General features: G+C 42.4%; 1 pseudogene; it reads right to left on the minus strand.

Annotated features, from left to right (window-relative positions):
* Positions 1-208: 208 nt before the first annotated feature.
* On the minus strand, positions 209-22,284 carry LOC106565075 (nuclear factor of activated T-cells, cytoplasmic 2-like; annotated as a pseudogene).
* Positions 22,285-24,141: the final 1,857 nt, after the last annotated feature.

Raw genomic sequence — 24,141 nt, forward strand, 5'->3', positions numbered from 1 at the left:
GTATATTAGAAAACATTAAAAAGTAATCATCCAGAAGATGTATGGGACCTATGGTTGGAAGTATTTTGTCTGGTTAGATTGATTTGTAACAAGTGCACATGCATTTAATGGTAGATTAAAGGTTCAATCTGTGATTGCTACATCCATTTTTTGACTTTTAAATTCATGATATATAGACATTGATAAGTGATTCATTTTGAAATCAACAAAGATTTTAAATCTGTATTTTAATGGCAGGGACACCAAATCAAATAACAGAACAATTGAATTAGATTGCCAACATGACAGAGAAGCCTAAAAAAAACTTGACACTACAGTCTCAATCATATCCTGGTCTTGTCTATATTGTCTTAGTAAAATACAGAGATTTTCATAAAGATGTTTCTATTTACAATGAAAAAAAAAAATCAGTCTACTGTACATTGAGGCCAGATGCATGATACACATGCTAAAATAAACAGTTAAAAAAGACAACCCATGATATCAGGTACTGCATACCCCTAACTTGAACTGTTTTTACCCTTGCATACACAAACTCTGCATACACAATATACAAAGTTGGGGTCATGGTGGGGACAATCAGACAATTCTGTCATGGCATTTGTGATTGTTGGTCACAATATGGATTCTCCTGGCTCTTCTACGACTGCTCTTTACTGTGGACAGTCAGATGATTCTTTATGATGTCATTCACTGGAAAACAAGATAGGGTGGGATAATGTTTAGGACAGTTTAACATAAAGGTCTATTGTACTTGTAATAGTAAATCACATTGACACTGTTGCGCCACAGGGTGTCATATCACTGCCTTTCTACAAGCATCCACACGCAGAGACAGAGCCGCCAAAAAACGTGTGGCTAGACAGCATTTGCCTCAGTACTTTTCAAAGCAGCAGCTTTTCTCACGTTTATCAGACTTATTTATTAGTCCACATCATAGAAACACATAGGAAAACAATTTGCAATGGAAAAGAAAAGCAGGTGTTTATTGCACAAGTTCACATAGTACCTACCCCAATTTCAGGCAGCTTGCCTCGTTTTTTCTAGTGAATACAACCCTGTCCCTGGGATTTCACACGGTAACCTCCACGCTCGCTGTGACAGGTAGATTCACATGTCAGTCAGTGGTCTCAGTGCTACAGCATACAGAGAATCATCACCCACACCTCTCAACAACTGTTTGATTGCACCTAGTTTTTTGACTATGCACTTAGATTCTTTCTTCGCTCACACTCCTCTCCTGCCTGGTTGTCTGCCTCATGAGAGAACACACATTTTCGTATCAAACAATGTATGTGTTAATAAAAGCAGTTTAGTCGTCCTCTAAAACTTGCTACACTAATCCAATCTATAGCTAGCTAACAAAATTACTAATGTTATCTTTAGTAGCCTAGCTAGATAGATAGCTAGCTAACATAAGCTAGCGAGGTTGATACAATCATGCAGCCAGCAGGTAACGTTAATAATTTAGACTCATTAAATAAATGTGTTTGGCACAGGATAAAGAGGATGAAACGATCTGCTGCTGCTACCGAAGGCCAAGGGATACTGAAGTTCCTGAAAAGGTTAGTCAGACAGTTTTGTCCACGAACGATGGCATTTCTACTGCTGGTGGTTATTCACAAATCTTTGTGGCACAAATTTCACTGTCTTAAAAGTAAAAAACATACAAATTCCACCACAGACAATATGAACACATTTGTCTAACCATAACAGATGGATGGCTAATGCAGAAAGATAAGATTTATGGATTCTAGCACCGCAATAACTTTCACAAATACAGAAAAAGGCAGCCATCACGGCGTCAGTCTTTTTGACTAGCTAGTGAATAATGACACCTACTGATATGAATCGGTAATGTAGGTTTGGTTAGAATAGAGTGCAATAGAGTGACATTCAATAAATAAATATTTAATGAAAATGTTGAAAGTAGTTGATTCAATGATTGCCTCTAAAACCCATATATATTCAATCAGTTCCTACAGTGAGCACCAGGGAACCAACCTCTGGTGGGCCAGATGAGACCAGGACAACAAAACAAGGTTAGTGGTTTTATGACTTACTCATAAAACAAACTTTGTTACAAAGTCTGTGTATAGTGTTAAATGTAACCCTGCCATACATAACGTTTACAGAATGAATATTTGCAAAAGAACTAATCAGATGAACAAATAATAGGTTTTGACAAAAAAATGTAATGACTTTTCTACATTGAAACCTGTCTGACTTTATTTATTTTTCAACATCCAGTGCTTAACATTGTGTGTGTGTATATAGTGAAATAAATACATCTTAGATTTCTTATAGTTATAAGCAGTGGCACGCACCCCTGTAGCCCCCGTGAGCCGGGGGTGCCTTCAACAAATTAATTTTTATTTATTTTATTTTAAATGAAATGGTATTGAAAATCATACCGTCTGTATCATACCGTTTCAAAATACCCCAGTATACAGTATATCGCTCAAGACTACATGGGGTACAGAACATTTCTGCAGTATACATTATGTTTTTCACTCACCATCATCCAGATAGGCTTGGTTCAGGTTCTCTTGCTTGACTATCACCTTCTCCAGGACTGGCCCACTCTGGCTCCCCGTTATTGGACCCCTCTGGGCCAGGGTAGGGCGATGTCGTGGTGGTAGTCGTGGAGACGTTCCCAAGACCGGCACCACCATCTGCATGAAGTTCTGATACTGGCCTTCTGATGAACAGGCCTCTGTCGAGGCACCAACCTTCCATGATGAAGCTGCAGCTTGGTACCCATCACCCACCATGGTGACATGCTGGTGTTGGGCCAATGGGACCGCAACGTTGACAACTCGCTGATTGGTGGCAGAGTGAGAGGGGTTGAAAGGTAGGGAGACTAGGGTGGAGTAGTGCTGGCTACCGATATAGGACATCTGAGATGGGGAGCCATAGTGGATCATCACTGGGTGGTGGTGGTTCATATCTTGATACAAAACAGGGCTTCTGCCCAGGCTTCTGATTTTACTGGGGTAATAGACATATTGTTCTTGTTGTTGATAGGCTGACAATCTGACAATGGAGTCGTGGTGGCTCGCCTGCTGGCAGGATGCTAAGGTTGTCAAGCCAGCCTCATGGCTATTAGGGGTAAGGTGGCTACTGGGGGTGTCGTGGTAGGACTTGGGTGACACTCCTAGGATCTTGGACACAGTACAACCCAGCTGGCCAAACTGGAAGTCATCTATGGGTTCCGTTTTAATGGCGGGAACTGAAAAGAACAGTAAATCGGAATTAGACTTTGGATGATCTGAGTTTTAAATAACAGTTGGCGCTAAAAACAAGTTAAATGGATAGTTCACTCAAATTACATCTTGTCAACAGAAGGCCCTATAGCTTTTTAGAGGTTTTGGTTGCCTCTGGGCACGTGCCTTGCCATGGGCTAATTGACATAACTGACATAACGAGATGAAAACTGCTGCTGCACAACCACATTTCTAAATTGCACGTTGTGTATTCTACCATGCTCTCTCTCAACAGTAAGTTCAGACCCTGACCGACTTCCTACACACAGCACACTGCTTACTCTGCGTTTAGGCAGAGGCGGCACCGATTGCCAATATGTAATTTGGGGGAACTATCCCTTTAAATAGTAAGCAATGGGATAGTGATAAAGTTACTGAAATTTAAGGTGTCCATATCCAGTTCTAATAATGACAAAAATATATACGGAGTATGAATGGACTCACCTGTTAAAGGAGTGTAGGTGAAGTGCTGCGCCTGACTGCGTTTCCTCCTCCCGTTGATCACATAGAAGTTAACTTTAGCCGCGTGATAAATGGTGTGATCTCGATATGGAGGGATCTCAACAAACAGCATGCTCTTGATATAATATGGTACAGTAGAACATCAGTCATTTCTCAGAGTATCACTGAGAGTATCACTGGGCGACAGTGTGGACATACCATATCTCTATACTGAGGCTGTGTGAGATACACTACAAGATCAAAAGTATGTGGACAACAGGTCTTCGAACATGTTATTTGAAAATCATGGGCATTAATATGGAGTTGGTCCCCCCCTTTGCTGCTATAACAGCCTCCACTCTTCTGGGAAGGTTTTCCAATAGATGTTTGAACATTGCTGCGGGGACTTGCTTCCAGTCCTTGGCTCGCAGTAAGGTGTTCCAATTCATCCCAAAGGTGTTTGATGGGGTTGAGGTCAGGCCAGTCAAGTTCTTCCACACCGATCGACGAACCATTTCTCTATAAACCTCGCTTTGCACACAGGGGCACTGTCATGCTGAAACAGGAAAGGGCCTTTCCCAAACTGTTGCCACAAAGTTAGAAGCACAGAATTGTCTAGAATGTCATTGTATGCTGTAACGTTAAGCTTTCCCTTCATCCGCTTTCCCTTCATCCGCCAAACCTAGATTCGCCAGATGGTGAAGCGTGAATCATCATTCCAGAGAACATGTTTCCACTGCTCCAGAGTCCAATGGCAGCGGGCTTTACACTACTCCAGCCGACGCTTGGCATTGTGCATGATGATCTTAGGCTTGTGTGTGGCTGCTCGGCCATGGAAACCCATTTCATGAAGCTCCTGACGACCTCTTGTGCTGACGTTGCTTCCAGAGGGAGTTTGGAACTTGGTAGTGAGTGTTGCAACTGAGGACAGAAGATTTTTACGCGCTACGCGCTTCAGCACTCGGCGGTCCCATTCTGTGATGGCCTACCACTACGCGGCTGAACCGTTGTTGCTCCTACACATTTCCACTTCACAATAACAGCACTTACAGTTGACCGGGGCAACTCTAGCAGCACAGAAATTTGACAAATTTACTTGTTGGAAAGGTGGCATCTTATGACGGTGCCACATTGAAAGTCACTGAGCTCTTCAGTAAGGCCATTCTACTGCCAATGTTTGTCTATGTCGACTGTATGGCTGTGTGCTCTATTTTATACACCTGTCAGCAAGGGGTGTGGCTGAAATAGACAAATTTACTAATTTGAAGGGGTGTCCACATTCTTTTGTATATATGTAGAGGAGTTAGGTAGTACTTTATTAAGCCAGTAGTATTTTAATGTCACTGTTCCTAAATGTGTTATGACAGTAACTCACTGATTGGCTTTTGTCTCGGTCTACTGATGCTTCCACTTCCCAAATTTGCAGCCCATCTGAAAGAAACACAATGCAAGTGCAGTGTTACATTAGCATAAATTGAATTAAATATTAGGAGAGGAGCAGAGATTGATATGAACAAACTCTAACATTAGCAGAGAGGGATGTGAAGGCAGCTACAGTAGTAAAACTGGAATAACATACTTGTATTTATTTAATAAATATTATCTAGAACAGGAGCTAACTGGTGTATTTATAGTCAAATGGAACCTTTTAGGTCTGACCAAAACACAAAATGGCACAAACAACCCCAGTAATGCGGTGGTAGCAACAAACTTAGCAATTACATGTTCCATACTCAGGATGTTAAGAAAGCATTTGTAAATCTATCAAGGTAGTGAGGTTTTATGAAAACCCCCTATCCACACCCAGTTTCTTCTCAGTAACTGGCACGTAGGCAGTATCAGTAAAGATTCTCTATCATCTCTGCTCTAGCATATTCCCATCTCAACTTTTACCTACTGCTCACAGCCCACGTTTTGAGTAAAGTGAGACGAAAAACCTCTGCTTGAAGATGATATCTGTGGTTTGTCTAACCACATCCTCTCGGACTAAACCACATGGTAAACAAGAGAGCGGTTTACAAACTCATAATCGTACTTATATTCTGCACCCACACCTTGTTACGTGACATTCTACAGAGGCATCAATCCTGTAATGACAATACAATGATGGAAAATAATCATTGCAATATGTAGGCCCTTTGTGGCTCAGTTATTAAGAGCATAGCGCTGGCCATGCTAAGATCATGGCTTCATGGATCATGGGATCACATACATACACTGTAGGTTGATTTTGAAAAAACGGTCTCCTAAATGGCATATGATTGAATATTACAGAACTTTTTGATCTAGTCATTTTTCATTTCTGCTGTTATTTGAGCATGTGCAGTGCATCCCTATTTTGTGACCGTTTGAACTTGGGAGTAGTGCGTCACTGTAAACCTGTTATCTAGAGCAAATGTTCTGGGAATTGACTTCTCAATAGGACAACTATTACAAAATAGTTATCAGCTACTGCTGTACAATGTCAGTGGCCCTGTGGTTTGTGTCAGAAGGTTGGGATTTGATCCCTGGCAGAGTAATACTAAAGATGCCATAACTAGATACAATGACTTGCTTTTGCTTGCTCTTTGGAGTCTAGGCCAGGTTAATGTAAAACCCAACTGCTGATGTAAAAAGGGCTTTATACATTTGATTGATTGTAAATTCCTCACCAGGTGTATTCTTCATGAACACCACCTTGGAAGAAGAGGTGAAGTTCTGTCCGGTCAGTATCATCTGCTGTCCCCCTAGAACCGAGCGGCGGTCTACGTCCTGACTCTCTACAGTGGGAAGCTGGTGGGCCGACCTCTGGGCTGTGGAACCACAGTAGAATATCATTAGGAGAACATTAGGAGTACATTATTTACATTCTGAGGGTGACATTTTGCACGAGCAAATTGCTGTGAGTAAAATAACTAATATTTCAAAAAGACAGGAAGGCATATAGACAGGAAGGCAGTTTACTAAATTCCAGTCATATAATCCTTATCAAATCAAATGTATTTACATAGCCCATCTTACATCAGGTGCTGTACAGAAACCCAGCCTAAAACCCCAAACAGCAAGCAATGCAGGTGTAGAAGCACGGTGGCTAGGAAAAACTCCCTAGAAAGGCCAAAACCTAGGAAGAAACCTAGAGAGGAACCAGGCTATGAGGGGTGGCCAGTCCTCTTCTGGCTGTGCCGGGTGGAGATTATAATAGAACATGGCCAAGATGTTCAAATGTTCATAAATGACCAGCATGGTCAAATAATAATAATCATAGTAGTTGTCGAGGGTGCAACAAGTCAGCAACTCAAGAGTAAGTGTCAGTTGGCTTTTTCATAGCCGATCTTTGAGAGTATCTCTTATAACGCATATTACTGAAGAAACGGTTTGGATTAAATTGCTCTGCAGATTATTATTATTTGCAGTAGTTATAAATCAGGTTGCTGGAACAAAAGTTAACTTACAACACTCGATGGGAAGGGAGGCCACTTGAAGAGAGACAAACTGTCCTCCTGGATGGGGAATATGGACCCGGAAGACCAGACGGACACAGGTATTCTTCCATCCGATGTCTGTCTATCCTGTCCTCAGCTCAATGTCAGCGTTCCTCAGCTTTAGGATCCCAGCACAGTCAATCCTTTACATGGGAAGTGAGCATTTATATGATTAATTCTTTTATAACTTAGCTCTGAAAACGTGCGTGTGTACACTGTACTGTCTCTAACGTGGCAGCTCTCTTTACACTGCTCTCATGTTGTTCTTGGGCTCCAGAGGGATCTCCAGGACCTTGGTGCCATTGACCATTATCTCGTTGCTAGGGGTGGTGACGGTTTTCCCCGCGATGCGGTGCTCATGGTAGAAGGCATGGGGCTTGAGGAGCCTCTTGTCAGCTGTTCCGATGAACACCAGCAGACCCAGTGGAGCTTTGCCTCTGTACCCATGAAGCTGTCAACAACAATCAAACAGTTTTACCATTAATACTGGAATCTGCCACGTCCATTTGGGATTGGTTTGTCAGAGGGCATAGCAGGATTTCTTAAAAGCTTCCGGACTCTAACCCGGGAAGCTTATAAGAAATCCCGCTATGCCCTCCGACGAACCATCAAACAGGCAAAGCATTAATACAGGACTAAGATCGAATCATACTACACCGGCTCCGACGCTCGTCGGATGTGGCAGGGCTTGCAAACTATTACAGACTACAAAGGGAAGCACAGGCGAGAGCTGCCCAGTGACACGAGCCTACCAGACGAGCTAAATTACTTTTATGCTCGCTTTGAGGTAAGTAATACTGAAACATGCATGAGAGCGCCAACTGTTACGGACGATTGTGTGATCACGCTCCCCGCAGCTGATGTGAGTAAGACCTTTAAACAGGTCAACATTCACAAGGCTGCAGGGCCAGATGGATTACCAGGACGTGTACTCCAAGCATGTGCTGACCAACTGGCAAGTGTCTTCATTGACATTTTCAGCCTTTCCCTTTGAGTCTGTAACACCAACATGTTTCAAGCAGACCACCATAGTCCCTGTGCCCAAGAACACTAAGGTAACCTGCCTAAATGATTACAGACCCGTAGCACTCATGTCTAGTCATAAAGTGCTTTGAAAGGCTGGTCATGGCTCACATCAACACCATTATCCCAGAAACCATAGGCCCACTCCAATTTACATACCGCCCAAACAGATCCACAGATGATGGAATCTCTATTGAACTCTGCACTGCCCTTTCACACCTGGACAAAAGGAACACCTATGTGAGAATGCTATTCATTTGACTACAGCTCAGCGTTCAACACCATAGTTCCCCCAAAGCTAAGGACCCTGGGACTAAACCTCCCTTTGCAACTGGATCCTGGACTTCCTGACAGGCTGCCCCCAGGTGGTAAGGGTAGGTAACAACACATCCGCCACGCTGATCCTTAACCCGGGGGCCCCTCAGGGGTGCATGCTCAGTCCCCTCCTGTACGCCCTGTTAACTCATGACTGCACGGCCAGGCATGACTCCAACAACCATCATTAAGTTTGCCGATGACACTACAGTGGTAAGCCTGATCACCAACAATGACGAGACAGCCTATAGGGAGGAGGTCAGAGACCTGGCAGTGTGGTGCCAGGACAACAACCGCTCTCTCAACGTGATCAAGACTAAGGAGATGATTGTGGACTACAAGAAAAGGAGGACTGAGCACACCCCCATTCTCATCGACGGGGCTGTAGTGGAGCAGGTTGAGAGCTTCAAGTTCCTTGGTGTCCACATCACCAACAAACTAACATGGTCCAAGCACACCAAGACAGTCTTGAAGATGGCACGACAAAACCTATTCCCCCTCAGGAGACAAAGGACTTGGCATGGGTCCTCAGATCCTCAAAAGGTTCCACAGCTGCACCATCAAGAGCATCCTGACTGGTTGCGTCACTGCCTGGTACGGCAACTGCTTGGCCTCCGACCGCAAGGCACTACAGAGGGTACTGGGGCCAAGCTTTCTGCCATCCACAAGCTTCCTGCCTCCACACATTGACTCTGTACCGGTACCCCCTGTATATAGCCTCGCTATTGTTATTTTACTTCTGCTCTTTAATTATTTGTTACTTTATTTATTTTTGGGGGGTATTTTTCTTAAAACTGCATTGTTGGTTAAGGGCTTGTAAGTAAGCATTTCACTGTATGGTCTACACCTGCTGTATTTGGCAAATGTGACAAATAAAATTTGATTTGATTTATTAAAACAAAGATGTTACCGCAAACAACGAACATGGTTCTTTCCCCCTCAGACATCATTGCACGTGCGATAGAATAGCAGAATATGTACTGTGTCCTCTGTACTGCACAGCTCTGGCATTCTTTCAGCTTTTATACATGAGGGTAAATAATCATATCTCTGACAATTTTTTTTCATTTTGAACTGTGCACCACATTCTAATGTGTAATCTACAGTAGCACAATTCATTCTAGACACCTACTTATCAAAAGATGAAACTGTTGGAATCAGAGATATCTATAATTACTTAGGGAACATCGAGGGTTAAATACCTCGACAATATCACAGTTCTTATCCATTACATCATGAAGGAAAATTACTTCATAGGTTACGAAAGGCCAAGTCCCGACATAATTATTTGCATATGTAGCGGATGGCTAATGATTAGCGGATGGTTAGCATTGCTACTGTTGCCCTGGACCCAGAAATGCCTTGGCTTTCACGTCACGGAATGTATAGTTAATTTAGTAACTATACATCAAAAACCAACATGGCTTAGTCAATATGTCCCTGAACTGTCTACTACTGGATTTTCCATCAGATGAAAGTTAAGCAATTGAGCCTTGGATTGAGGTTGAGAGTCTGCTGGGGATGAGATAAGTTTAAAGGGTTCACCTTTACATGGAAAAAATTATCAGTAAAGGATGATTCCAGCAGGTTGAGTGCGAGATGCTAGATCATAAATCAACTTACTAAACAGGGAGTCTTCCTCTCAAACTACTTGAATACAACATTGTAGTAAATATTTTATTGTAAAGAAGAGTACATGAGAGTATGGGCGCTTTGACGTATCCCCTGTATGATCTGGATCCAAGAGTGTTTGGTTCCATGATCTGCGCTATAAAGCATCCGTGAGTAGTGAGTCCAAGATCCAAGACCACAGTACTAGGTATTGTGAGGGGCAGCGCGAGTGACGTGTAACTTTTTGCTCGTTACAAACAAGCTAGCTTGCTAACGTCATGTAGAATGAGCATCTTGCAAATCCTACCCTGAAACAGTTAGTCAGGTCTTGTAAAAGCTAAACTTATTTTGTATAATTCTCACGAACACTCCAGGAAACCGAACGTCATATGTGAAAACACCCTGTTGCTTTAACTGTGCTGGTTTTGTGGTTGAATGGGTGTAGTCATAATAATGCAGGCTGATACAAGGATGTTAATTTACATATTGTAGCTGGGCACCTGAGACAAACAGGGTGAAACAATGACAAGGAAATACCACCACAGACACATATTTATACACAAAGGAGTACAAGCTGCACTATACATTTACACACTCAAACATCCACACAGGCACATTGTCAACACCCATCCCCACAAACATACATACCTAGATTAAGAACACACCTCCCCTCCCCACACCCAGTACCTGAACCACAGTGTGTCCTCCGCCAGGTGCTTTGACTGCTCCCCTGCTACCCTCTGTCTCATAGTGGGCACGGTGGTGCTGTTTAGGCTGCTGCTCCAGACAGAGCTCATATTGGTCTGAGTGATTGGGCAATTGCAAATCTAGAGGGGGCAGAGATGGCACAGGAATGCTACTGAAGAGGGGAGAGAGAGATTTCACTGGTTATAGCGGAGTAAGATCGTTAGTGTAACATTTCCTGCCATAACACACAGAAGAATTACAAAACACATATCAGAACATGAAATCACAATTTCAAATGCAATAGTATTTTCCTAATACTGCTTCTTTACATAGCCTGTCATTAAAGATTCATTCTTATGAGGGATCATCATTCCCATAGCACATTTTATCTGATTGATCCGTGGGCTAGTGGAACTGGCCAAACAGATGTAGGGAGGATCTAGGTCTCAGCCCCAGCTTCACCTCTCCTCCCCTGCTCCATGGGGTGCACACAGCCATCCCCCTGGCTCTCTCTGTACGTGTAGCACTCCACAATCTTGGAGGGCACAGCCCTGGAGTGGCTGGAGCTGAGGCTGCTCAACCTCTTCAAGGCTGGGAGCCTGCTCAGGGGCATTGGCCTGTGGGTCAGCTTGGGCCTGGGGTCCTTGGGGGTGGTGGGGTGAGGGGCTGAGGCTCCGGGAGCGCTGCTGCTGGCTGGTGGTCCCCAGGCTGGGGCTGCTGTACTGGTCGTAGGTGCGTTTGCCCTGAGGAGAGGCGGAGCGAGAGCGCGGGTGGGTATGGGAGTGGTGGGAGGATGACCGGGGACTCTGCAGTACCAGGAATGTTTCCTCTGTGATGCTGGTGCACGGGGAGGACCCTGGGGAGGAGTGAGCCATGGACATGTGGATGCCTTGGAGGTGGTCCAAGGTGGTCAAGCCTACCACGCCCCCATCACCACTGGGAGATACACAAGGCGAGACCCAGGGAGAGCAAGACTCAGACAGCCAGCCCGTGGAGGAGTTGCTGCTGGCAGGGCTTAGGCACTGAGGCTCTCGATAGGCTGTATTCTCATAGCCAGACACAGTCAGGGCCGTCGATCTGGGGCTGGCATCCAGGGGCTGAGTCCGGTGAGGGTCCCCAGATGGGGTGATCTCAATCCTGGGGCTGGGAGCACCCCCTGGCCTGGAGGGGAGATCCAGCGAGTTAAACCCAGGCCCAGAGAGGCAGTCAGTGACAAGCCCATGGTAGTAAGAGAACTGACCGGAGGTTGTATGGGCACAACTGGAACTGTCCTCACAAGGGTAGGGCACCATAGATGGAGGGTTGTGACCATCGTGAGGGGGAACCCCTGAGTTGTCTGTCAAGAATATGGAAGAATGAAGGGAGTACTCATTTAGGCGAGTGCATCATGGATTGCACCATTTCAGGATCAGATTGGCGATTTTTATTCGTTTTACTAATTACCATAAGCGTGCCTTTTTAGTGACAATATTTTTTGTTATTACAATTTTTTTATGGACATCAGGCAATTACAAGTAATAGGAAACATGTTCCTAAAATAGCATGCGTGTCAAATTGATGGTGACGCCATCATTCACTACTGGTTCAACCTGGCTTAATATAAACTCAGTCACAAAACCATGGATTTGTACAAGCAAGAAAAAGCTAATGGAAAAATATTATTTAGCATTTCGTTATGTGACTGTAGCCTTTTCTGAGTATTGTACAAAATATGATAATGATACTTTTGTTTTGTAAATCCTGAATAAAAATCCACGTTATAAACTCCAATTTAAACCTTTTTTATTTTAAACCCAAAGGATTCGTCGGAACACATGATTGAACTTCTGGAAAATGCTTGCAGCCTTACCTTCATTCCCGCGAAAGTCATCCTCAGATGGGTTGTACAAAAACAGGTAGGAAAAGTCCAACTCCTCTTCACTGTTATCTTGACCAAGACCTTCCACAAGCGCCAAAGAATTTGGATCATTCTCTTCATAGATGGAAGTCATCCCGCGCACGTAACTTGTTTATCAAAATGTAAAGAATGACAAAACAGCAATAATTAGATTAAAAGTGTTACTTTACCAACGATATAAACTGCACGTTCTCAACCAAATTGCAACATCAAACGTCCAGGCTAATGGTTCAAATGAAACATGACAGCGACAATTTAAAAAAAAATCTGTCGATATGGCTTCCTGCTTTTAAGCTGTTGCATAGCCAAATTGAGGCAGATGATTCTGTGGTGATGATGTAACTGTCGGGTAATTGTATCAAATGTTTTGGAATGTTGCTGAATAAAATAACAGACACTGAAATGGCTACTGCATTTTAGGTGTAACAAAACTGTAGACCTACTTCACTATCAATAGGCCAATTATTTCAGAATTATTTTACAGTTACCTTTATGTTTTAAATGCAACATGATCTGATTGACTGAGCCTGACACATGTTTCATTTTGGAAGCATTAACATAATATAACTGACTTGGCTGCTTTCTGTCACAAGCGGAACTGATAAACTTGCAGTATATGGAAAGCTGTTGGCCTATTTCATTTATGACATACAATAAGTTACTAATCCAGTGGGTGGTGCTACTGTTCACATTGGCGATTTTAGCATGTAAATCTTGGTGGGGCAAACTCAAAAAAGTGTTTAGATGCATGCCAGCAAAGCCACTACACAACACTAAACAATACATTAATTGCACTATAATGGTGACATACAGTGCCTACATAAAGCTGTCCCAACACCTTACCAGTCCTGTCTGGCAGCGAAATAGTTAATTCAGCCTCATTTACTGCCTTTAAAAAAAACATAACTGATACGGCTGCCCTCTTGGGCAGGTGGGACGCCCACCCACGGTTCACACTATTCAACAGCCAGTGAAAAATCAGAGCTCCAAATTCAAAACCACAAAATGTCATAATTTAAAAGTTCTCAAACATAGGACTATTTTACACCATTTTAAAGATACACGTCTCCTTAATGTAACCACGTCGTCGGATTTCAAAAAGGCTTTACGGCGAAAGCATAAAGTTAGATTATGTTAGGACAGTTCCAACACAAGAAAAACCACACAGCCATTTTCCTAATAAGGACAGGCGTCACAAATACCAGAAATTCAGCAAAAATTATGCACTAACCTTTGACGATCTTCATCAGATGACACTCCTAGGACATCATGTTACACAATACATGCATTCTTTGTTCGATCAAGTTGATATTTATATCCAAAAACAGCCTTTTACATTGGCGCGTGATGTTCAGAAAATATTTTGCCTCCAATACTGCCGGTGAATCAGCACAACAATTGACAAAAATACTCATCATAAACGTTGATAAAATATTAAACTGTCATTCAAAGAATTATAGCTGAACATCTCCTTTATGCAACCGCTGTGATAGATTTCAAAAAAGCTTCACGGGGAAAGCATACTTTGCAGTAATCTGAGTACTGCGCTCAGAAAAATACACTAGGCAATACAGATACCCGCCATTAGAATAGCATTAGAAATATTCACTTACCTTTGATGATCTTCATCAGAAGGCACTTCCAGGAATCCCAGGTCCACAATAAATGTTGTTTTGTTCGATAAAGTCCATAATTTATGTCCAAATAACTCGTTGTTTCCGCATTCAGTAAGCTACTCCAAGTGTAGGAAGCGCGGCAAAATGTTACGACGAAAAGTCAAAAAAAGATATATTTACGTTCGTTCAAACATGTCAAACGTTGTATAGCATCAATCTTTAGGGCCTTTTTAACCTGTTAGGGCTAGGGGGCAGTATTTGCACGGCTGGATAAAAAAAATGTACCCGATTTAATCTGGTTACTAATCCTACCCAGTAACTAGAATATGCATATACTTATTATATATGGATAGAAAACACTCTAAAGTTTCTAAAACTGTTTGAATGGTGTCTGTGAGTATAACAGAACTCATTTGGCAGGCAAAACCCTGAGACATTTTCTGACAGGAACTGGATACCTGATGTGTTGTATTACCTTTAAACCTATGCCATTGAAAAACACAGGGGCTGAGGAATATTTTGGCACTTCCTATTGCTTCCACTAGATGTCCCCAGCCTTTACAAAGTGTTTTGAGTCTTCTGGAGGGAGATCTGACCGAACAAGAGCCATGGAACGATGATGGCCCATTAGACACCTGGCGCGCGAGTTCATGTTGGGTACCCTCGTTCCAATACGTTATAAAAGAGTATGCATTCGTCCACCTTGAATATTATTCATGTTCTGGTTAAAAAAGGCCCTAATGATTTATGCTATACAACGTTTGACATGTTTGAACGAACGTAAATATTTTTTTCCCCTCGTTCATGAAGTGAAGTCCGGCGGGCTTAGATCATGTGCTAACAAGACGGAGATTTTTGGACATAAATGATGAGCTTTTTTGAACAAAACTACATTCGTTATGGACCTGTGATACCTGGAAGTGACATCTGATGAAGAGAATCAAAGGTAATGGATTATTTACATAGTATTTTCGATTTTAGATCTCCCCAACATGACGACTAGTCTGTATCGCAACGCGTATTTTTCCTGGGCGCAGTGCTCAGATTATTGCAAAGTGTGATTTCCCAGTAAGGTTATTTTTAAATCTGGCAAGTTGATTGCGTTCAAGAGATGTAAATCTATAATTCTTTAAATGACAATATAATATTTTACCAATGTTTTCTAATTTTAATTATTTAATTTGTGATGCTGACTTGACTGCCGGTTATTGGAGGGAAACGATTTCCTCAACATCAATGCCATAGTAAAACGCTGTTTTTGGATATAAATATGAACTTGATAGAACTAAAAATGCATGCATTGTCTAACATAATGACCTAGGAGTGTCATCTGATGGAGATTGTAAAAGGTTAGTGCATCATTTTAGCTGGTTTTATGGTTTTGGTGACCCTGTCTTTGAATTGACAAAACATTACACACAACTCTTGTAAATGTACTGTCCTAACGTACTCTAAATTTATGCTTTCGCCGTAAAACCTTTTTGAAATCGTAAAACGTGGTTAGATTAAGGAGATGTTTATCTTTCAAAGGGTGTAAAATAGTTGTATGTTTGAAAAATTTGAATTTTGACATTTATTTGGATTCAAATTTGCCGCTCTTGAAATGCACCTGCTGTTGATGGAGTGCACCACGGGTGGGACGCTAGCGTCCCACCTAGCCCATAGAGGTTAACTTAGAACTTCAATAATATTCCAACTGGATGATTCCAGTGTCTTGAAAAACATTTTGGAACACAGCTAACTCTCACGTGAACGCGCGCCAATGAACTCATTTGCTTTCCTGAGTCAACTTCCAACTTCCTCTGTTCGCTCTCTGTTCATCATAGATGCCTCAAACAACTTTCTAAAGACTGTTGACATCTAGTGGAAGCCTTAGGAAGTGCAAAATGAACCCCAAGTCACTGTGTTCGATAGGCAATGACTTGAAAGGACTACAAGCACCAGACTTCCCACTTCCTGGTTAGATTTCTCTCAGGTTTTTGCCTGCCATATGAGTTCTGTTATACACAGACACCATTCAAACCGTTTTAGAAACTTCAGAGTGTTTTCTATCCAAATCTACTAATATTATGCATATTCTAGTTCCTGGGCCCGAGTAGTAGGCCGTTTAATTTGGGTACGTTTTTCATGCGGCCGTGAAAATACTGCCCCCTACCCTAGAGAAGTTAAACAAATGTGGTATCTACTGACAATTGAGACCAACAAACTATGGCTTAACCTGTTAGGGCTAGGGGGCAGTATTGACACAGCCGGATAAAAAACGTACACAATTTAATCTGGTTACTACTCCTGCCCAGTAACTAGAATATGCATATAATTATTGGCTTTGGATAGAAAACACCCTAAAGTTTCTAAAACTGTTTGAATGGTGTCTGTGAGTATAACAGAACTCAAATGGCAGGCCAAAACCTGAGAAGATTCCATGCAGGAAGTGGCCTGTCTGAGAAGTTGTGTTTCATCTTGGCTCTTTTTATTGAAGACTGAGGATCTTTGCTCTAACGTGACACTTCCTACGGCTCCCATAGGCTCTCAGAGCCCGGGAAAAAGCTGAACGATATCGAGGCAGCCTCTGGCTGAGACACATTATCGCTTTTGGCAAGTGGCCGATCAGAGTACTATGGGCTTAGGCGCGTGCCCGAGTCGACCGAATGCTATATTTTCTTTCGTCTGTTTACCTAAACGCAGATTCCCGGTCGGAATATTATCGCTTTTTTATGAGAAAAATGGCATAAAAATTGATTTTAAACAGCGGTTGACATGCTTCGAAGTACGGTAATGGAATATTTAGAATTTTTTTGTCACGAATTGCGCCATGCTCGTCACCCTTATTTACCCTTTCGGATAGTGTCTTGAACGCACGAACAAAACGCCGCTGTTTGGATATAACTATGGATTATTTTGAACCAAACCAACATTTGTTATTGAAGTAGAAGTCCTGGGAGTGCATTCTGACGAAGACAGCAAAGGTAATAGCATTTTTCTTATAGTAAATCTGACTTTGGTGAGTGCTACATTTGCTGGGTGTCTAAATAGCTAGCCCTGTGATGCCGGGCTATCTACTGAGAATATTGCAAAATGTGCTTTCACCGAAAAGCTATTTTAAAATCGGACATATCGAGTGCATAGAGGAGATCTGGATCTATACTTCTTAAAATAATTGTTATGCTTTTTGTGAACGTTTATCGTGAGTAATTTAGTAAATTCACCGGCAGTGTTCGGTGGGAATGCTAGTCACATGCTAGTCACATGCTAATGTAAAAAGCTGGTTTTTGATATAAATATGAACTTGATTGAACAAAACATGCATGTATTGTATAACATATTGTCCTAGGGTTGTCATCTGATGAAGATCATCAAAGGTTAGTGCTGCATTTAGCTGTGGTTTGGGTTTATGTGACATTATATGCTAGCTTGAAAAATGGGTGTCTGATTATTTCTGGCTGGGTACTCTGCTGACATAATCTAATGTTTTGCTTTCGTTGTAAAGCCTTTTTGAAATCGGACAGTGTGGTTAGATTAACGAGAGTCTTATCTTTAAAATGGTGTAAAATTGAAGTTTTTGCATTTGAGGTTTTTGAATAACGCGCCACGGGATTACACTGGCTGTTACGTAGGTGGGACGATTTGGTGCCACCTACCCTAGAGAGGATAAGGGGGCGACGAGCAGATTATAGGCAATCTGTAATTTCGATAAAGACATTAATGAGCGAGCTAGGACAGACGTAGTCAATATAACTATTTGTTCAGCACTTTTGAAATGTACAGCAACAGAATTCAGAACATGGGCCAATCTTACAGTATTCTCCCTGTATACCAAGTCAGAACCAAAGGATAAATAAAGGGGGCATATAAGCAGACAATGACATTTCTCTAAAACAGGCTATAGGCTACATGTGCACCACCAAGTCAGAACAGTAGGTTAAGTTAAGAGGGGAAAAGGGACAAAATTATTAGGGTGAGGCTCATGGGCTACTAACATGTTACTACTGAAATATACACTTAGCATTACTTTCTTAGCTACAATATACATATCTCCCTGGCATATTACATCATTTATGCAGCAGCATGCAATACATTTTTGCTGTGCTCACTTGAACAGGAAGTTGGCGCGGTGGTCCTTCGTGGGGAAATGTTAAAGTCTGGCATTCTCTGGATTTATGGTGCTTTCAAGACAACTGGGAACTTGGAAAAAAACAAGGTTGATCCATGACGTCAGTAATCTTCAGGTCGGAGCTTTAGAAAGAGGCCCGAGTTCCCAACTTAGAATTCCAAGTTGGATGACCATTCAAAACGTATTTTCCCAGTCGGAGCTCATTCCCCCCCCCCCCCCAGAGTTCCCAGTTGTCTTGAACTCACTGAAGTCTGAGATTTCCCAGTTCTGAGTTTCCAGTTGTTTTGAATGCAGCAGAAGTCATGCTGGATTGACAGCATGGCTATTGTTGAATGTTTATCCTTTTAAACTTGGAAAATAGACCCTTAAACCCAGACTGGGACCACACCCACTCCACTGAAGGCTAGTGATTACAGTTAGCCACTGATTCCTTCCTAACCACTCATTAGTGAATTTGCGATTTCCAACTTGTGATATTTTACCAATGGCCGATGAGCACCAAAGTTTATTCATTCATCGTAATAATTGTTTGTATTTATAATTTTTTATTTTACCTTTTTTTATTTGAGTAAGCAGGTCAGTTGGGAACGGATTCTTGTTTTCTTAGGTTGGAGTCATTAAAACTCGTTTTTCAACCACTCCACAAATTTCTTGTTAACAAACTATAGTTTTGGCAAGTCGGTTAGGACATCTACTTTGTGCATGACACAAGTCATTTTTCCAACAATTGTTTACAGGCAGATTATTTCACTTATAATTCACTGTATCACCATTCCAGTGGGTCAGAAGTTTACATACACTAAGTTGACTGTGCCTTTAAACTGCTTGGAGAATTCCAGAATATGATGGCATGCCTTTAGAAGTTGCTGATAGGCTTATTGACATCATTTGAGTCAATTGGCGGTGTACCTGTGGATTCGCGCTTATCGTCGACGGAATGAGCGTTACACAGAGGCCTGTGCTCTGGAGCGGGATCGATTTGGAGGTGGAGGGTCCATCATGGTCTGGGGCAGGGTGTCACAGCATCATCGGATTGAGCTTGTCATTGCAGGCAATCTCAACGCTGTGCGTTATAGGGAAGACATCCTCCTCCCTCATGTGGTACCCTTCCTGCAGGCTCATCCTGAGATGCACTGCAGTACTTAATGCAGCTGGTGGCCACACCAGATACTGACTAACTATTAATTTTGACCCCCCCCCCAACCCCCCTTTGTTCAGGGACACATTATTCCATTTATGTTAGTCACATGTCTGTGGAACTTGTTCAGTTTATGTCTCAGTGGTTGAATCTTATGTTCATACAAATATTTAGACGTCAAGTTTTGCTGAAAATAAACGCAGTTGACAGTGAGAGGACGTTTCTTTTTTGCTGAGTTTATACAAACACACATACACACACTAACGAATGTAGAATAAAAAAAAAATAAAGGTACTGTGCTGGTAATGTGTGTGTATATACAGTTGAAGTTGGAAGTTTACGTGAACTTAAGTGTGAGTCATTAAAAGTCGTTTTCATCCACTCCACAAATTTCTTGTTAACACACTATAGTTTTGGCAAGTCGGTAAGGACAACTACTTTGTGCATGACACAAGTACATTTTCCAACAATTGTTTACAGACAGATGATTTCACTTAATCACAATTCTAGTGGGTCAGAAGTTTACATACACTAAGTTGACTGTCTTTTAACAGCTTGGAAAATTCCAGAAAATGATGTCATGGCTTTAGAAGCTACTGATAGGCTAATTGACATCATTTGAGTCAACTGGAGGTGTACCTGTGGATGCATTTCAAGGCCTACTTTCAGACTCACTGCCTCTTTGCTTGACATCATGGGAAAATCAAAATAAAATCAGCCAAGACCTCAGAAAAAAACATTTGTAGACCTCCACAAGTCTGGTTCATCCTTGGGAGCAATTTCCAAACGCCTGAAGGTAACACGTTCATCTGTACAAACAATAGTACGCAAGTATAAACACCATGGGACCACGCAGCCATCATACCGCTCAGGAAGGAGACGTGTTCTGTCTCGTAGAGATGAACGTACTTTGGTGCGAAAAGTGCAAATCAATCCAAGAACAGCAGCAAAGGACTTTGTGAAGATGCTGGAGGAAACAGGTACAAAATTATCTATAGCCACAGCAAAACGAGTCCTATATTGACAACCTGAAAGGCCGCTCAGCAAGGAAGAAGTCACTGCTCCAAAACCACCATGAAAAAGCCAGACTACGGTTTGCAACTGCACATGGGGACAAAGATCGTACTTTTTGGAGAAATGTCCTCTGGTCTGATGAAACAAAAATAGAACTGTTTGGCAAGTCGAAGAACACCATCACATTGTGGGGATGCTTTGCTGCAGGAGGGACTGGTGCACTTCAAACTAGATGGCATGAGGTAGGAAAATTATATGGATATATTGAAGCAACATCTCAAGACATCAGTCAGGAAGTTAAAGCTTGGTCACAAATGGGTCTTCCAACTGGACAATGACCCCAAGCATACTTCCAAAGTTGTGGCAAAATGGCTTAAGGACAACAAAGTCAAGGTATTGGAGTGGCCATCACAAAGCCCTAACCTCAATCCAATAGAGCACTTGTGGGCAGAACTGAAAGTGTGTGCGAGCAAGGAGGCCTACAAACCTGACTCAGTTACACTGTCAAGAGGAATGAGCCAAAATTCACCCAACTTATTGTGGGAAGCTTGTGGAAGGCTACCCTGTAACGGCTGTCATCGGGAATGGAGGACCAAAAAGCAGCAGGAATGTGGATGCTCATCTTGTATTTATTTTAAACTAAAGAGACCACCAAAATGCAGCACGAACAACAAAACAGTCTTGTCATGCTCACACAGGCAAAACAATCTCCCACAACACTACACCAAACAATTACCCATATATAGGACTCTCAATCAGAGGCAACGAGAAAGCACCTGCCTCCAAATGAGTCCAACCCCCCATTAACCTACACATAGAACTACCACAAACCAGAAAGAACATAGAAATACAAAACATAGACCAAAACCCAGAAATAATAAATCAAACACCCTACTACATAACTCACCACCCCGAACCACAAACAAAATACCCTCTGTCACTTCCTGACCAAACTACAATTACAAATAACCCTTATACTGGTCAGGACGTGACATACCCGAAACGTTTGACCCAAGTTAAACAATTTAAAGGCAGTGCTACCAAGTACTAATTGAGTGTATGTAAACTTTTGACCCACTGGGAATGTGATGAAAGAAATAAATCACTATTATTCTGACATTTCACATGGTTAAAATAAAGTGGTGATCCTAACTGACCTAAGACAGGGAATTTTTACTAGGATTGAATGTCAGGAATTGTGAAAAACTGAGTTTAAATGTATTTGGCTAAGGTGTATGTAAACTTCCAACTTCAACTGTAAGCATCACAAATTATGTATTATTAGCAATGCTAGCTTGCTTAGCTGTCTAACTAAAATCTCATTGGTTGAAGAGTTGTTCTGAATACAAAGGCACTCAAATGCATTTATGTCATAGTTATGACTTCACCAACCTGGAGACACGAGATCCAGAGAACCATCCAAACGCACCATTAGCCTAGTTAGCAAGCCTTAGCCGTAGATTAGGGGGTCTCAAACTGCCGGCCTGTGTGCCAAATGCTTGTCTTAGTAAATGCCGCCCACTGCCTGCATAGTTCTCTTAGAGGTGGGTGGTATTTCTCAAAGTGAACCCTGTTCCAGTTTGATATAGCGGGAAACATCTAATCGTAGCGATTGGCACACAAAGCATAATAACACTTTCCTATTGTGGAGCACAGAGGATGACTTCTCCTGCTCTGGAGATACACCTGGCACCAGCTCTCCCTTCCTTATCACATTGCTCAAGTAGAAAATAACACAGGTGAGGGGGTTTCAATGTGGGAGGAGATGGGTGTTGTCACATCAATGCAAATGAGGCTAGAGGCCCGGTGTGGGACGTATCACAGATGGAGGGGCACAACAGCACAGTTTTCCACTCTGTTGGCAGCAAGGTCAAACGGTGCATGTGATCTTACTCACTCACCCTCTTTCTCTCCCTCCCTCACTCGCTAAAGGGTGCAGGAGTTCAGAGCAGGGAACACAAGCACCCTCCTGAACCCGGTGCTGTGCAAGCACACACACACACACACACACACACACACACACACACACACACACACACACACACACACACACACACACACACACACACACAGGGCCTCATAACAAAGTAGTGTCTCCATTACCCCACCACCCTCCCCAAGCTTAACTGCGTGGGAAGAGTTGAGCAGATGCCGCCTGCACTTTACAAAATAACCAGCACTGTTAGCTAAAAAAAGCATGAAACAGTTTTATCTGATCAACAGAATGACCTAAGGGCTCTCTGTGCCTCTCTGGCCATATCAACACAGCCTTGGCATTGCCTGATTTCTAGCACCAAAGTCAGACAGGTTTTGTAACTAACTAGAGAGGAGATTGTAAACACACATGAATGATGAAAGAGAAAACGGGTTGGGGACAATGCCCCACGTGTGTATATACTTACATGGAACACACTTCAGTCCACATGTAAACATATGCTTCCATGGTGGGTCTCTAATTGAGTGGGGAAAATGCATGGCTGAGTTATTGTACTGTCCCAGCATGTTTGTCTTCTTTTGTCTGTATATCTCGCTTTCTGAGCATGTGAGTTCCTGAGCATGTGCGCTGTGAGTATTTACTACCACATTGAGCAACATTTTCCACTCCCCCAATGAAACCTGAGATTACTGTACACACCAAGGAATGTTTTTCACCGAGCGAGTGACAATTGTCCGGCCATATTTGTCCATCTCTGAAACTCCCCTTCGTAGCAGTATTTTTATTTTATGAATGAGACACCAAATACAGAAGAATCTAAAAAAGCTTAAATGAGACGTGTAAGCTATGTTACACAGTACACCAGTTGTCATAACACTGTTATCTGAACTTACAGCTGTCTGTCACAATGAGGTAAACAACCCTCACTTCCCAGCATGCAACAGGAAGCTCATAAGCACTTTCATCTTTTAATGAGGCGGTCTTAAAGAGAGAAAGGACATCTGACAGAGGTGGGCACTGTCACTCTCAGGGTAATACTGTGTGTGTTTGTGTCTGTGTGTGTCATGTCAGATGACGTTCTGCACTGGCGCAACATTAAGAATTAACTTCAGTAAATTAGGCATGTGACTGTCAATGGGCCTCTTCTGTCCTTTCTCCCTCAAACACACACCCTCGGACAGAAGACGGACCGCAATGATCTGCAGTCCCTATCTCGAGAAGACCCCAGTCCATATCAGTAATTGTGTCTCTCTTCTCATTGTCACATAACCTCTTCAAAGTGAGAAAGAAAGCACACCTTCAATGAGTCATTGACCGTGTAGAAAAACAGAGTGGGAAACTGGGAGTGCTTCCAAAACAGCCGAGACAACATGCAGCGTCAAAGCATGCCACCCGACAAAAGGTTAATGATCCTTGCGGAAAAACAGGTGACAGATCTATTTTGTTTCATCAGTCAGGTGGCGAAATGCCTATTAATAGTGTGTGGAACGACCTCCGATGATGTAGGATGATATCGGAATAAGTGGGACATCTTTTGCATTTCTGTGACCTCTTTCGACATCTATCCAAAATATTATCTCAACACGTGAAACATTTCTGAAATCCTTAAGATGTTTCCTAAATCA

This window comes from Salmo salar, chromosome ssa12 (genome assembly GCF_905237065.1).
Source record: "Salmo salar chromosome ssa12, Ssal_v3.1, whole genome shotgun sequence".
In the NCBI taxonomy this organism is placed as follows: Eukaryota; Metazoa; Chordata; class Actinopteri; order Salmoniformes; family Salmonidae; genus Salmo; species Salmo salar.